The sequence below is a fragment of the Dendropsophus ebraccatus genome, chromosome 10, assembly GCF_027789765.1.
Source record: "Dendropsophus ebraccatus isolate aDenEbr1 chromosome 10, aDenEbr1.pat, whole genome shotgun sequence".
Classification (NCBI taxonomy): Eukaryota; Metazoa; Chordata; class Amphibia; order Anura; family Hylidae; genus Dendropsophus; species Dendropsophus ebraccatus.
Window position 1 is genome coordinate 85,310,278 of NC_091463.1, and position 13,991 is coordinate 85,324,268.

At 44.6% G+C, this 13,991-nt stretch overlaps 1 long non-coding RNA gene across 1 annotated transcript in view; it reads right to left on the reverse strand.

Annotated features, from left to right (window-relative positions):
• Positions 1 to 13,991, reverse strand: part of LOC138766254 (uncharacterized) — a 30,594-nt gene that overhangs the window by 11,166 nt on the left and 5,437 nt on the right. The window lies entirely within an intron of this gene.

A 13,991-nucleotide genomic window follows, 5' to 3' on the forward strand; every position in this document is an offset into this window, starting at 1 on the left:
CCATGATTCCCAGAGTTTGATGAAGATCAGTTGTCAGTGATAATAATAACTTCCTTCTGGCCGAAGAGGGCATGGTTCACCCTGCCCATGAATATGAGCAGAGGGGAATTTTGGAGATTACCTCTGCATCCGGATCTAATATTCCAGGGTCAACATCTGTGCAGGAATCTTTCCAGCCTCAGCTTGACAGCTCGGAGACTGAGAGGACCGTATTGGACTCTAGTTTTTCTGAGAAGGTATAGTATACCCTTTCTCACGCTCGTAGTTGCACTACAAATAAATCTTATGCACGGATTTGGAAGATTTTCAAGATTGGTGTGTAAGCAGGAGTATTGATGGACTTAAACCTTCTACTCCACAGTCATTGGAGTTTTTACAGGAAGGCTTCTATAAAGGATTAAAACCTAGTTCCATCAAGGTGCAGATAGCAGCCCTCTCTGCACACCTAAACTCACGTTTCTTTCAGATCTTGGAGGTAAAGAATTTTGTTAAGGCTAGACTAGGCCTAACCTGGTAAAGCAGGTAGACCCATGGGACTTATCCTTTGTGTTGAGACGCCTGTGTCTTCCTCCCTTTAAGCCTTGGGAGGAAGTAGACTTCAAGTTAACATTGAAAGTTTCTCTTTTACTAGCCATTACCTCTGCTAAGAGAGTTGGAGAACTTCAAGCCCTTGGCTCCGCACCTCCATACGTGACTTTTTCCCAAGACAAAGTTATCCTTAGGTTCCTTCCAGGATTCCTGCCTATGGTGACTTCATTTGCCAACATCAACCAGCCAATAGTATTGCCTGTATTTTCTCCTACTGGATCATCTAAAGAAGACTTGGATCTTTCTTTATTGGACGTATCCAGAGCTATCAAGATCTATCTACATAGAGTAGGTGATTTTCGTAAAGACGAGAATTTCTTTATCCCTTTCGCAGGAAAGAACAAGGGGAGAAAGGCTTTAAAACCTTCAATATCCAGATGGATCTGTGACTCCATTGCCTTATGTTGCTCTTCTGCTGATCTGGATCCACCAGAATTTACCAGGGCTCACTCTACTAGAGCTGTGGCCTCCACTTGGGCAGAGCGTGCCGCTGTGCCACTTGAGGGCATATGCCAGGCAGCTACCTGGTCGTCTTTGACAACCTTTGTGAGATATTTCAGGCTGGATACTTCTTTCTTGTCAAGAACAATCTTTGCAAGATCTGTTCTTAATGCGGACGTAATAAATAACCCGCCCATTGGGGATAATGCTTGCTAATTCCCCATATGTTGTGATGCCAATGGGACGTAAGGGAAGCTAAAATTATTATGTTAATTTGTTTTCCCTAAGACCCATTGGCATCACAAGACTCCCTCCCTGTGTTTTATGTTTCTTTATAATTAGACTGAGGTCTAGGGGGAGGTGGAGCCTATTTATACCTCATGGAGGAGGGGATTAAAATTTAATTGTTATTTTTTCATTAAATATTCCTTCGTCCCAGGGGCTCGCAGGGGCGAATTTACCCCATATGTTGTGATGCCAATGGGTCTTAGGGAAAACAAATTAACATAATAATTTTAGCTTGTTTTTCTAAAAATAATGTTTGGTCTTTTTGGAATGACTGTTCTCAATATTGGGTCATCTCGTAATATAGGCCAGTTTTTCTGTAAATATTTCTTGATCAATGCAGCTCCACAGTTATATTCTGTAATGAATGCATAATTGTATGAATTATTAATAGGATTATTACTTTTACTTTTGCTTTTTTCTGTGGAGAAGTTGGGTCTATTAGATGCCAGCATACCCGCTGCCTGTGTTGCGAGTGGATGTCCGAGATCCCGATTACAAGTTTTAAATCGAACAGCACAGGAGAAACATTTAATATTCGTAGTAAACTTACCTGCTCCAGCCAATTCGTAGTGTACCTTCTCGAATGCAAATGTGGACTGCAATACGTGTGCCGCACTGTTCAGACAGTGCGGACACGAATGAACAAACATAGATCGAACATAAAAAACGCCTTTCTCCTCCATAGTGCATCAAAACATTTTTTTACTTGTCATCAGAGCAATCCTGTTGATCTTGTCCTGATACTAGAACAAATTCCAGAAAACCATATAAATAGGTACAGACAACTAATAAATCGTGAATCTTATTGGATTTTTAAGCTATCCACTCTTACACCGCAAGGTCTGAATGAAACCATCGAAAATACCAGGTAAAAAGGGTTGTAAATGTTTTAGTATTGTTTTTATTGTTCTTATAAGTTTTTGATACTTTAGATTTTATATATATTTTGTATACCTTATTGATATTATGAATTGTAGCCTTGGATACAAGTTGTTTACTACGGAGATATCTGTGGGAAAAGTTGCCTCCTACTTAGGATGCAATTCGCTAACACCTGGGTTACACCCCTTCTGAGCATGCGCATGTTTCCTTTATAAGCTGTAGCGTTCACTTTTGTACTGGACACTTGAGAAAGAAGTCAGTCCAACTTCGAAACGCGTTGTTTTTATGCCAATAAAAGATTTTATACCCACTTACATGGACCTGCGCCTATCATTTACCCAGAGTGGAGCGGAGGAATTGTTACATTTTAGTACCTATTTTTGGTTGCTGGGAGTGGCTGCGGTCCAACTTATACCTATACCTAGCGTTGTGCCTTGCATTTGCACAACACGATCAGGTGAGAGTCCTCTGTTTATTCTGAAGGTTCTCACCCTTTAACCTTGGATACTACACTATGGAGCGCTGTTCACATTTATTCTTTTAGTATTACAAATACTGATACTAAGGAGGAAGTGAGCGCCAATCTGTCAGGTCATCGCTCGCTTCCTCCTCGTTCCCCCCCTTCCTCGCTATCTGCTCTATTACACGCACTGACAATAAGCAGGACGGGCCGCCCAGATCATCCTTAGATCGGGCCCATTGAAGTCGGAGGCAGTTTGATATTCAAAGGGGCGACGAGCAGCAGACTGCGCTGCACTGATCTGGATTCGACATCGTGCATATCGGCTGATTGTGGTCTTTTATGCTGCGTTTACACAAAACGATAATTGGCCCGATCGTACAATTAACGATGTTGGAGCATGGATTTTTTTTTTCATAACGATCAGCGTTTAGACGGTATGATAAATCGGACGGAACGATCTGCGATTTTTTTGCGAACGATCAACGAGGATTTGAGAACATGTTCAAAAATCATAATGAAAGATTTTTCGCTCATCGTTTGATCGTTCGCTGCGTTTACACGTACGATTATCGTTCGGATTCGATCGTTATCACGCAAATTCGCACGATAATAGTTATGTGTAAACGCAGCATTAGCATGACCTATTACATGACCTATGTAATTTGTTATTACAAAGATCACACTATGCAAAATGCTGATCCTGCGGCGGGCCCCATAGCAGCCGCTATGGCTGCCACAGTGGTAGTTACACCCCTGCCGGTGATCGGACGCCATCCCGCTCTCCTCTGGTGCCTGTCTGCATCAGGGACCCTGTAGAACTGCGGAGATCCTCCTGTGGAAGCGAGCAGATCCGCCTTATCTCTTCTCCCTGCTGCCGGAGGACTAAAAGCCGAATTATACGTAGTGATTATCATTCAATAATTCGCTATAACGATCGTTCGCTAGCAATAACTAACGATTTAGACGGTAATCGGCCAAGTATGACCGATAATTGTTTGGTGTAATAGGGCCCGTGTATTTATTATTACAAGGATTACACTATGTAAAATGCTGATCATTACTGATCATTGGCACCATTACTGCAGGGAGTCAATCTTTAATAGCAGAGATGGGGAACCTTTGGCTCTCCAGCTGTTGCAAAACTACAACTCCCATCATGCCTGGACAGCCTTCGGCTGTCCAGGCATGATAGGAGTTGTAGTTTTGCATAAGCTGGGGGCTGAAGGTTCCCGTCTCTGTTTCATAGGGCTCTATTACACAGGATGATTATCGTGCTAAAAATCGTTATCGTCTAAATTTAAACAACAATCGTTCTGCGTAATTGCAGGCAACGATCGAATAATCGTTTGTATGTCGTTGATCGTCGATTTAGGGTCCTATTACAAGGAGCGATTTTCAATGATTAATGATAGACGATCGCAAACAAGATTGTTTATCGTTAACCTGAAACCGTTCATCATCTTACACAGAACGATAGTCGTTAGTTGCAATCGTTTCTACGATCGTTATTGCGATTATTACTATGATCGTTTACTCTTTCTGATCCCGGCAAAAAAATGAACAATGTGCAATTACACTGAACGATTAGTGAACAAATGCGGAACTTGAGCGAACGAATGTGGAATTACAGTGAACGATTAACGATAATTTTAGGTTCAGATCTAATTCAACGACATACGAACGAATTTTCGATCATTTCCTGCAATTACACAGAACGATTATCGTTTAAATTCGAACGATGTAACGATTTTTCGCACGATAATCGTCCCGTGTAATAGGGCCCTTAGATTTGAACCTAAAATTATCATGTCGGCTGATCGTTGAAATTGTTTCTCTTTCAACATGTTGAAAGACAAACGACTTATTTAGCAGGGATCTGCTGTTGCCGCTCCATGGAATAGGAGCGGAGGCAGCAGACCGCTGCTATATCCTATGGGCTGCCCGGATGATCAGCGATCACCCGGGCAGCTCCCCCGGCCCTCCCTGGACTCACCTGCTTAGAACGAGGAGCAAATGAGCGCTGACTGCGCTCATTCGCTTCTCAGTCGGGTTGTGTAATACGGCCTTATGGTACTTTTACACGGAGCGATAATTCACCCGATCGCACGATTAACGATTTTGAATGAACAATGTTTTTTTTTATAACGATCAGTGCTTAGACGGAACGATACATCGTACGGAAAATTCGCTATGCGATCGTTTTGCGATCGTTTAAGCCTATCTCATGGTCCTTTTACACGGGACGATTGATCGTTCGTTTTTGCGCGATAACGGTCAAATTCAAACGATAATCATACGTGTAAACACAGCGAACGATCAAACGACGAGCAAAAAATCGTTCATTTTGATCTTTCAACATATGTGTGAGATAGGCTTAAACGATCGCATAGCGAATTTTCCGTACGATTTATCGTTCCGTCTAAACGCTGATCGTTATAAAAAAAACATCGTTTGTTCAAAATCGTTAATCGTGCGATCGGGCGAATTATCGCTCCGTGTAAAAGTACCATCACACATAGATGAAATCGCTGAAAGAATGTTTACACGGAACGATCTGCGAATTTTTTGCGAACGATCGACGATGATTTGAGAACATGTTGAAAGATCAAAATGAACGATTTTTTGCTGGTCGTTTGATCGTTCGCTGCGTTTACACGTACGATTATCATTCAAATTCAACCGTTATCGTGCAAAAACGAACGATCAATCGTCCCGTGTAAAAGGACCATAAAGGGTCCATTTACACAGAAAGATTATCTGACAGATTATCTGCCAAAGATTTGAAGCCAAAGCCAGAAACACTATAAACAGAGATCAGGTCGTAAAGGAAAGCCTGAGATTTCTCCTCTTTTCAAATCCACTCCTGGCTTTGGCTTCAAATCTTTGGCAGATAATCTGTCAGATAATCTTTCTGTGTATATGGACCCTAAGTGATCATAGTAACGATCGCAATAATGATCATTGTAACGATCGTAACTAACGATCTGTGTAATATGGGGAATGATTTCAGGTTAACGATAAACAATCTCGTTTGCAATCGTTTATCGTCAAAAATCGCTCCGTGTAATAGGACCCACAGCCTTTTCTCCCTGCAGGGTTTAATGGCCACTTCCGGCCTTCTTGAAGGGGATATGTCCGAGCACAGCGAGCAGCCTATTCGCTCCTGTAGGTAAGTTATATACGTGACTCCAGTAAATGTCATGCAGGTTTGTGGCATAGTAAATGCTTTGTGACTGAATGTCTCTTCCATATCCATATTATGGAGAACGTAGTCTGGGCTGTGGAGGCTCCGGGCTTGTTTCCATCCCCATCCAGGTGGCAGGCAGGAGCCCCTGCAGCTAGCACATTACAAACAAAGGCAAACACAATGGAGAGGAGGAGGACACCTGCCAGGGATCTGCAGCGAACAATAGTAAAAGGCGGATGGGATAGCGACTATTTATACAATAACTGCAGGTCTGACACAAGCGCCAGACCTTAATTCTCCCTCCTATTCTTATTTCACGTGCACAGCGGTATAGTGACTCATGTTGATTGTGTGCAGTGCCCCCTCCCCCCTCCAGCACTTTAAGGGATGTGTGTTCACAAGTTAAAGGGGCTTGTATGAAAAAACAATCTGATATTGTTTTCCTGAAACAGCGCTGCTCTTAGCTAGAGGCTGTAGCTGGTATTGCAGCCAAGCCCTATTCACATGTACAGTGAAACCTTGGATTACAAGTAACTTGGTCTGAGAGCGTTTTGCAAGACAAGTTGATAAAAAATATATGTTAATTTGAGGCCCCCTATGTCCCCATCCTGATACTGTACTGGGTAGAAAGCCCTCTTATTTTAACCCACTGCTACCTAATCAACTCTGCCAGTGATCGGATGCCTTCCTAATCTCCCCTGACGCTCGTCCGCATTAGGGACCCTGTAGAACTGCAGAGATCCTCCTGTGGAAGCGAGCAGATCCGCCTTATCTCCTCTCCCTGCTGCCGGAGGACTGAGTAGGAGTGAGGGCCCTTTTACAAAGAAAGATTATCTGCCAAAGATATGAAGCCAAAACCAGGAACAGACTATAAACAGAGATCAGGTCATACATGAAAGCCTGAGATTTCTCCTCTTTTCAAATCCATTCCTGGCTTTGGCTTCAAATGTTTGGCAGATAATCTGTCAGATAATCTTTCCGTGTAAAAGGGCCCTGAGGCTGCGGGGGCCTCCTATTCAGGTAGTCTAGATCCTGTGTGCACAGATGAAACCCAAGCTTTAGCTCTGGCTGTCCAGGCATGATGGGTATTGTAGTATTGGGTATTTTGGAAAAGGTTCCCCATCCCTGGGTTAGCGCTTTAATTCCCAGGACCTTGTCCAGACAATTTCCGCCGCTACCGCACACATGTTGCTGGATGGTGTATGACTGCTTCTTCTCTCTATCCCCTCTAGGCAGCCAGCACCACTATAGTACCAGCACCGGCAGGTTTGCAGCCACCTGGGCAGTTATGTGTGGAGGGAGTTAACGGATTAACCCCTTCTTCACTGATACACTGTTCTTTGCTGATACAGAACACCTTACTCACCTTATTTTCGAGTTGTGGAACAAATTGTGTGTTTCAATTCTTTCTTATGGGGAAATTTGCTTTGCTATACAAGGGATTTGGATTACAAGCACATTCCCAGAGCGACATATGCTCATTATCCAAGGTTTCGCTGTAATATGTGTGTGTGTGTGTGTGTGGGGGGGGGGGGGGGTCGTAATTAGAATACACTATTTAAATCAGACTGGGAATGAATCTCGGGATATTTGCTCATATCTGGTCACTGCCATAAAGTGTTGTAGAATAATTAAGTGTTCACTGGACTGAAAAATTAATCTTTGTCTTGGTCTCCTTCAATACAATATGCTGCGTGTTATCCTTGTATCTGAAAAATGGTGGAAAGTGACCCTAGGGCAGGGTATTGTCTTCTAGTTCTATAGGCCTTTCCTCCAGATCTATAGGGAGCAGCCGCTTCAGGTACTGATGATGATGGAGGACCATGGCACCAATGACGTCATTGACCTCCTCCTATTATTAACACCTTAACGACATCGAGCGTAAATTTACGCCCTCGCGCCCTGGTACTTAACGCATCAGGGCGTAAATTTACGCCCGATGTTTCCCCGATCGCTGTGTGTTCACACACAGCGGTCGGGGAAGATGGTCTGCTATAAATCATAGCAGGCCATCTTAGCTTCTCGGCACGGGGGGTGGTTAACACCCCCCGTGCTTACGATCGCCGCTATTGGCTGATCAATTCAGATCAGCCAATAGCGGCGATCGGAACCTTTCCGGGTCATCGGCGACCCGATGACCCGGAAAAAATGGCGGTCGGTGCTGTCCGAGGACGGCATCGACCGCCATTACTGTAAAAAGTAATGGTGGTCACAGTGCCACCGGCCCGATCGCTGTGAACGGCCGTCCGGTACCGGCCGGCCGTTCACGGCGATCGGGCCGGTGGCACGGCGATCAGAGTCCACAAAAATAGTAAATACCTACTCTGGACCCCTCAGCTAGGTAGCTGAGGTGTCCAGAGCAGGTATTTGTACATTACTCACCTGTCCCGGGGTCCTGATCGGCGTTTTCCGGGTTCGTGGCGTCCTCCGTCTTTCCATCGGGTCTTCGGCTATTTCCGGCGGTCCCCATCGGCTTTTTTCGGCTCCAGCCTCGTCTTTTTCCGGATTTTGCGCTCTGCTGCCCTCTAGCGGCTGATATGTGTAATACACTTATCAGCAGCTACAGGGATGTTCAGAATGTAGAAAAAGTTTTTTTTTTTTTTCTATTTTCCGCACCCTATCGCTGCTGAGTGTTGATCAGCATCGCAAGAAAGTGCGCTGCTAATCAGCAACTCCTCCTTTTTGGCGTAGGTTTTTTTTTTTCTATATCCTACTGCCACGGTCTGCTGATAAGTGCCGCACATAAGTGCGGCATTTATCAGCAACTTTTTGCTGATATTTTTTTTTATACTTACTGTAAAAAAACATGTAAAAAACACTACATTACACCAAACTACATTGAATAAAGTTTGACACTACACCACTACATACCCCATATACCAATCCCCGTATAAAGATGGCCCCCAGGGTGTTTTCGGTGTCGGACGCATACGCTATTATTGCCTCCGACACCAAAACAGCCAGTGAGGATGAATGGGGGGATCCTTCTTTCCTCCATTCATCCTCATCATCCAGTGACGTGTCTGGGGGGTAGCGTAGTGTACGCTGCCTCCCAGACACGTCTTTTCCGCCAGTACCGTCCCAATAAGAGATGGCGGTATGGCGTGAAATTCTACAAACTCTGTGAGCGTACCTCAGGGTACACTTACAGATTTAGGGTACGTGCACACTGCGGAATGGCGAAGGATAACCCTTTGTGCATTCCGCAGCTGGCACCCACCGGCGGACTGATGCGGGCGCGCGTCTCCACCCGTGTCATAGACTCCATGTTATGCATGGGCGGATTCCATCGTCCATCCAAAGAATGAACACATTGGACAGAGAGCGGAATCCGCCCGTGCATAGAATGGAGTGTGACACGGATGGAGACACGCGCCCGCATTAGTCCGCCGGCGGGTGCCAGCTGCGGAATGCACGAAGGGTTATCCTTTGCCATTCCGCAGTGTGCACGTACCCTTAGAGTGTATGTAGGAAGGGACACCCGAATCCAGCCCCCAGATGCCCCCTCCCCCCCCATCCTCGGAACAAGTGGGAAGATCGTCCGGGAACTGATCTTCCCACTGCTGGATAAAGGTCACCACCACCTGTACGGGGATAACTTTTATACCAGCACCCCCTCTTCCGGTCCCTCGCTGCCCGAGCTACTGTAGCTTGCGGCACGATCCGAAAATATCAGAAGTAGTAATAAAGCCCTAATATTTAGCAGCCATGGAGCGGCCCCAGCGCTTCTGGATATGAAGGACCCTGGATCGCACCAGAGCAACATTTTCCAGGTGACGTCCCCCACACTGGAAAACAGGAGACCCCAGAAGAAGTGCAGAGTGTGGGGTAACAGGGGGATCAGGAAGGACACCATTTTCCAGTGTGATGCCTGTCCTGATCACCCCGGCCTCTGCATACTGGATCGCTCCAAGGCGCACCACACGTCATTGGGGTTCTACATTATCTAAATTCTGTCCCTTATTCCTATTTCAGGGGTCACGTTGATCCGGGTTTATTCTGATTGCCATTATCGAGTCGGGAAGGAATTTTCCCCCTGTGATGAGGCTACTGTCATCTGCCTTACGAGGGTTTTTTGCCTTCCTCTGGATCAACACAGATTGAGTTTGATGGACACCTGTCATTTTCAACCTTATAAACCAATAATTGGCCTAATACCCCCAAATAAATTAGAATTGTCCCTTTTCCCCAGCTAAATAGATATGGCCGCCATTCCCATTAGAGACTTGCCATGATGCAATTACAAAGCCTCTGTGCGGCCAGGACAGTAGAAACCCCCCACAAGTGACCCCATTCTGGAAACTACACCCCATAAGGAATCTAACAAGGGGGGCAGCGGGGATATGGCCCCCTGGTGACGGCCCCATTTGGGACGTGAAAATGAAAAAAATTGTATTTTTTATTTTCTCGGCACATGTTCTACGTAAGTGCCCGTCACCAGTGGGGTCCATATGCTCACTGCACCCCTTGTTAGATTCCTTATGGGGTGTAGTTTCCAGAATGGGGTCACTTGTCGGGGGTTTCTACTGTCCTGGCAGCACAGGAGCTTTGTAATTGCGACTTGGCCTCCATCCTCCATTCCAGCCTCTAAATGGCGCTCTGTCCCTTTGGTGGCTTGCCCTGTGCCCATATGGCACATTATGCCCACATGTGGGGTATTTTCGTACTCAGGGGAAACTACCCTACACGTTTTGTGTTAATTTTCTTTTTTAACCCCTTGTGGAAATGGAAAAAAATCAAGGCTAGACCAACATTTAGTGTAATTTTTGTAAAATTTTTTACTCTAAATCATTAATCTTGTCATGATTTTTTCATTTTCACAAGGGGCTAAAAGATAAAAAAAACACTAAATGTGTAGCGCAATTTCCCCTGAGTACAGAAATACCCCACATGTTGACATAAAGCGCAATGCGGGTGCAGGGTAAGCCTCCGAAGGGAAGGAGCGCCATTTGGTTTTTGAAGGCTGGATTTGGATGGAATGGATTTCGAGGGGCCATGTTGCATTCAAAAGGCCCCTGTGTTTCCAAGACAGTTGAAACCCCCGAAAAGTGACCCCATTATGGAAACTACACCCCTCAAGGAATGTAACAAGGGGTGTAGTGAGCATATGGACCCCACTGGTGACGGGCACAAATGTGGAACAATGTGGCGTGAAAATGAAATATTACATTTTTTACACTATAATGTTGGTTTAGCCTTGAATTTATCATTTTCACAAGGGGTTAAAAGAGGGAAAAAAAACTAAATGTGTAGAGCAATTCCCCCTGAGTCCGTAAATACCCCACATGTGGACATAAAGCGCCATGTGGGTACAGGGCAAGCCTCCGAAGGTAAGGAGCGCCATTTGGATTTTGGAGGTTGGATTTGGCTAGAATGGATGATGAACGCCATGTCGCATTTACAGAGCCCTCGTGCTGCCAAAACACTGGAAACCCCCCACAAGTGACCCCATTCTGGAAACTACACCCCTCAAGGAATCTAACAAGGGGTGCAGTGAGGATATTGACCCCTTGATGACGGGCACATTTGTGCCATGAAAGTGAAAAAATGAAAATATTCCCTTTCACGTCACATTGTTCCACATTTGTGCCCGTCACCAGTGGGGTCCATATGCTCACTGCACCCCTTGTTAGATTCCTTAAGGGGTGTAGTTTCCAGAATGGGGTTTCCAGTGTCTTGGCAGCACGAGGGCTCTGTAAATGCGACATGGCCCTTGAAATCCTTTCCAGTGAAATTCAGCTTCCAAAAGCCAATTGGCGCTCCTTCCCTTTGGAGGCTCGTCCTGCGCCCCCTTGGCACTTTATTGCCACATGTGGGGTATTTCCGTTTTCGGGAGAAACTGCGCTACACACTTTGTTTCTTTTTTTTCCTCTTATCCCTTTAAGAAAATGAAAAATTGAAGGCTAGAACAACGTTTTAGTGTAAAAAATAAATTTTTCTTTTTTCACGCCATATTGTTCGGAAAATCTGTGAAGCACCTGTGGGGTCCAGATGCTCACCGCACCCCTTGTTACATTTCTTGAGGGGTGTAGTTTTCTAAATGGTGTCCCTTTAGGGGTGTTTTTTAGGTTTTGGCACCCCAGAGCCTCTGCCAACCTGAAGTGGTACAGTCAGAAATGACCAAATATAACGGAGGCGTTGAAATTCACTAGGCGCTCCTTTATATCTGAGGCTTGTGGTTGCGTCAAATAGCGCAATAGGGCCACATATGGGGTATTTCTATAAACTGCAGAAACGGGGCAATAATTATTGGGGTGCATTTCTCTGGTAATAGGTTCATAATTATGAAAAATATTGGATTACAGTAAAATCTCTGCACAGAAAATTAAAATTTTCAAATTTCTTACACACTTAGCTTTTATTTCTGTGACTCCCCTAAAGGGTTAAAAAAACTTTCTGGATATGCTTTTGCAGAGTGCGGTGCAGTTTCTTAAATGGGGTGCTTTGTGGGGCTTACTAACATACAGGCCCCTCAAATACACTTTAAACCTGAACAGGTCCCTAAAAATATCTGATTTTGAAATTTTACTGAAAATTTGGAAATTTGCTGCTAATGTTTTAAGCTTCCTATTGTCTAAAAAAAATGAAAGATCGTTTAATAAATGCCGCCAACATAAAGTAGACACGTTGCTAATGCTATTTAATATATAATTTATGTGGTATAACCACTTTGTGTATAAGCAAAAAAGTTTCAAAGTTGGAAAAATAAATTTTTTCACGTTATTAGAGAATGACGGAGCGTCGGACTCTCCTGTCATTCTCTATGGGTGTTGGACACATATGAGGAGCGCACGCGGCGGGCTGCAGCGGCTGATATCTCCGTCACCCGACCATGTCCAGAAGCGGGACCCGGTGGGATTAGGTGAGTATAGGGGGCTCTAACGGGGGGTCAGAAGCCTGTCACCCCGGTACGAGGGGTGACAGGTCCTCTTTAAAGATTTATGGCAGTGGTGGGTAACAAGTGATCCCGAATGTTCTTCTTGTGGCTCCTCTCTTCTTCTGTCTACTTGTGGACATGTAAGGTATAACCCAGAAGAAACATCTGAGGAGATCCCATGGTGACAGTCAATGGCTGTCCAGGCGTGCTGGCATTTGTATTTTCACAGCAGATGGAGGGCTGAAGCTTCCCCATCCCTAAGTTATAGCAATGATCTTCAACCTGTGTTTCTCCAGCTGTTACAAAACTACACCTCCCAGCATGCCTAGACAGCCACTGACTGTCACTATGAGATAGCATGTTGACACACTAGGGCCCTGCTGCTGGGGGTAGGCAATGGGCCCTCTACCACATAAGAACTGGCACATGGTGGGTGGGGGGTCTTGGTACAGAGTCTGCATTGGGGCACAAGAGCATCAAGTTATGTCTCCGGCTGCTGAGCCTATAAATTAGACTTCATAATAAATGATTATAACAGGAACATTTGTAACTGGAGTTTCTCTTTAATGCCTTTTATATTATATGATACACTTATCCGGCAAAAATATTTTCCTTTCAAATCAACTGGTTTCAGAAAGTTATATAGATTTGTAATTTACTTCTATTTAAAAATCCCCAGTCTTCTAGTACTTATCAGCTGCTGCATGTCTTGCAGGAAGTGTTTTTTTGTTTCCCAGTCTAACACAGCGCTCTCTGCTGCCACCTCTGTCCAAGACAGGAACTGTCCAAAGCAGGATAGGTTTTCTATAAGGATTTGCTGGTGCTCTGAACATTTCCTTACACAGACAGAGATGGCAGCAGACTGAAAAGAATACACCACTTCCTGCAGGACATACAGCTGCTGATAAGTACCGGAAGACGTGAGATTTTTAAATAGAAGTAAATTATAAACCTATATAACTTTCTGAAATTAGATTTAAAAGAAAACGATTTTTACCATTTGAATGTATGTCTGATATCCCTTACCTGCCCTGTTATATATCTTCCACCATGATGCAAATGTAATGGAAGATACATTAAATGGAATGACAAGGTGATAGAAGAGGAATTCTATATATTGTATATAGGTAAAGGGATTGCTGGTTGGAGCCACCTGCTTAGGAGGGGGTGTACAGCCATCCACAGGTAAAGAGCAGCAGATGGAGGGGGTGTCAATATGACGACATTCTCCTTGCTCTCCACCAGCTATATAATCCGCAGCTACA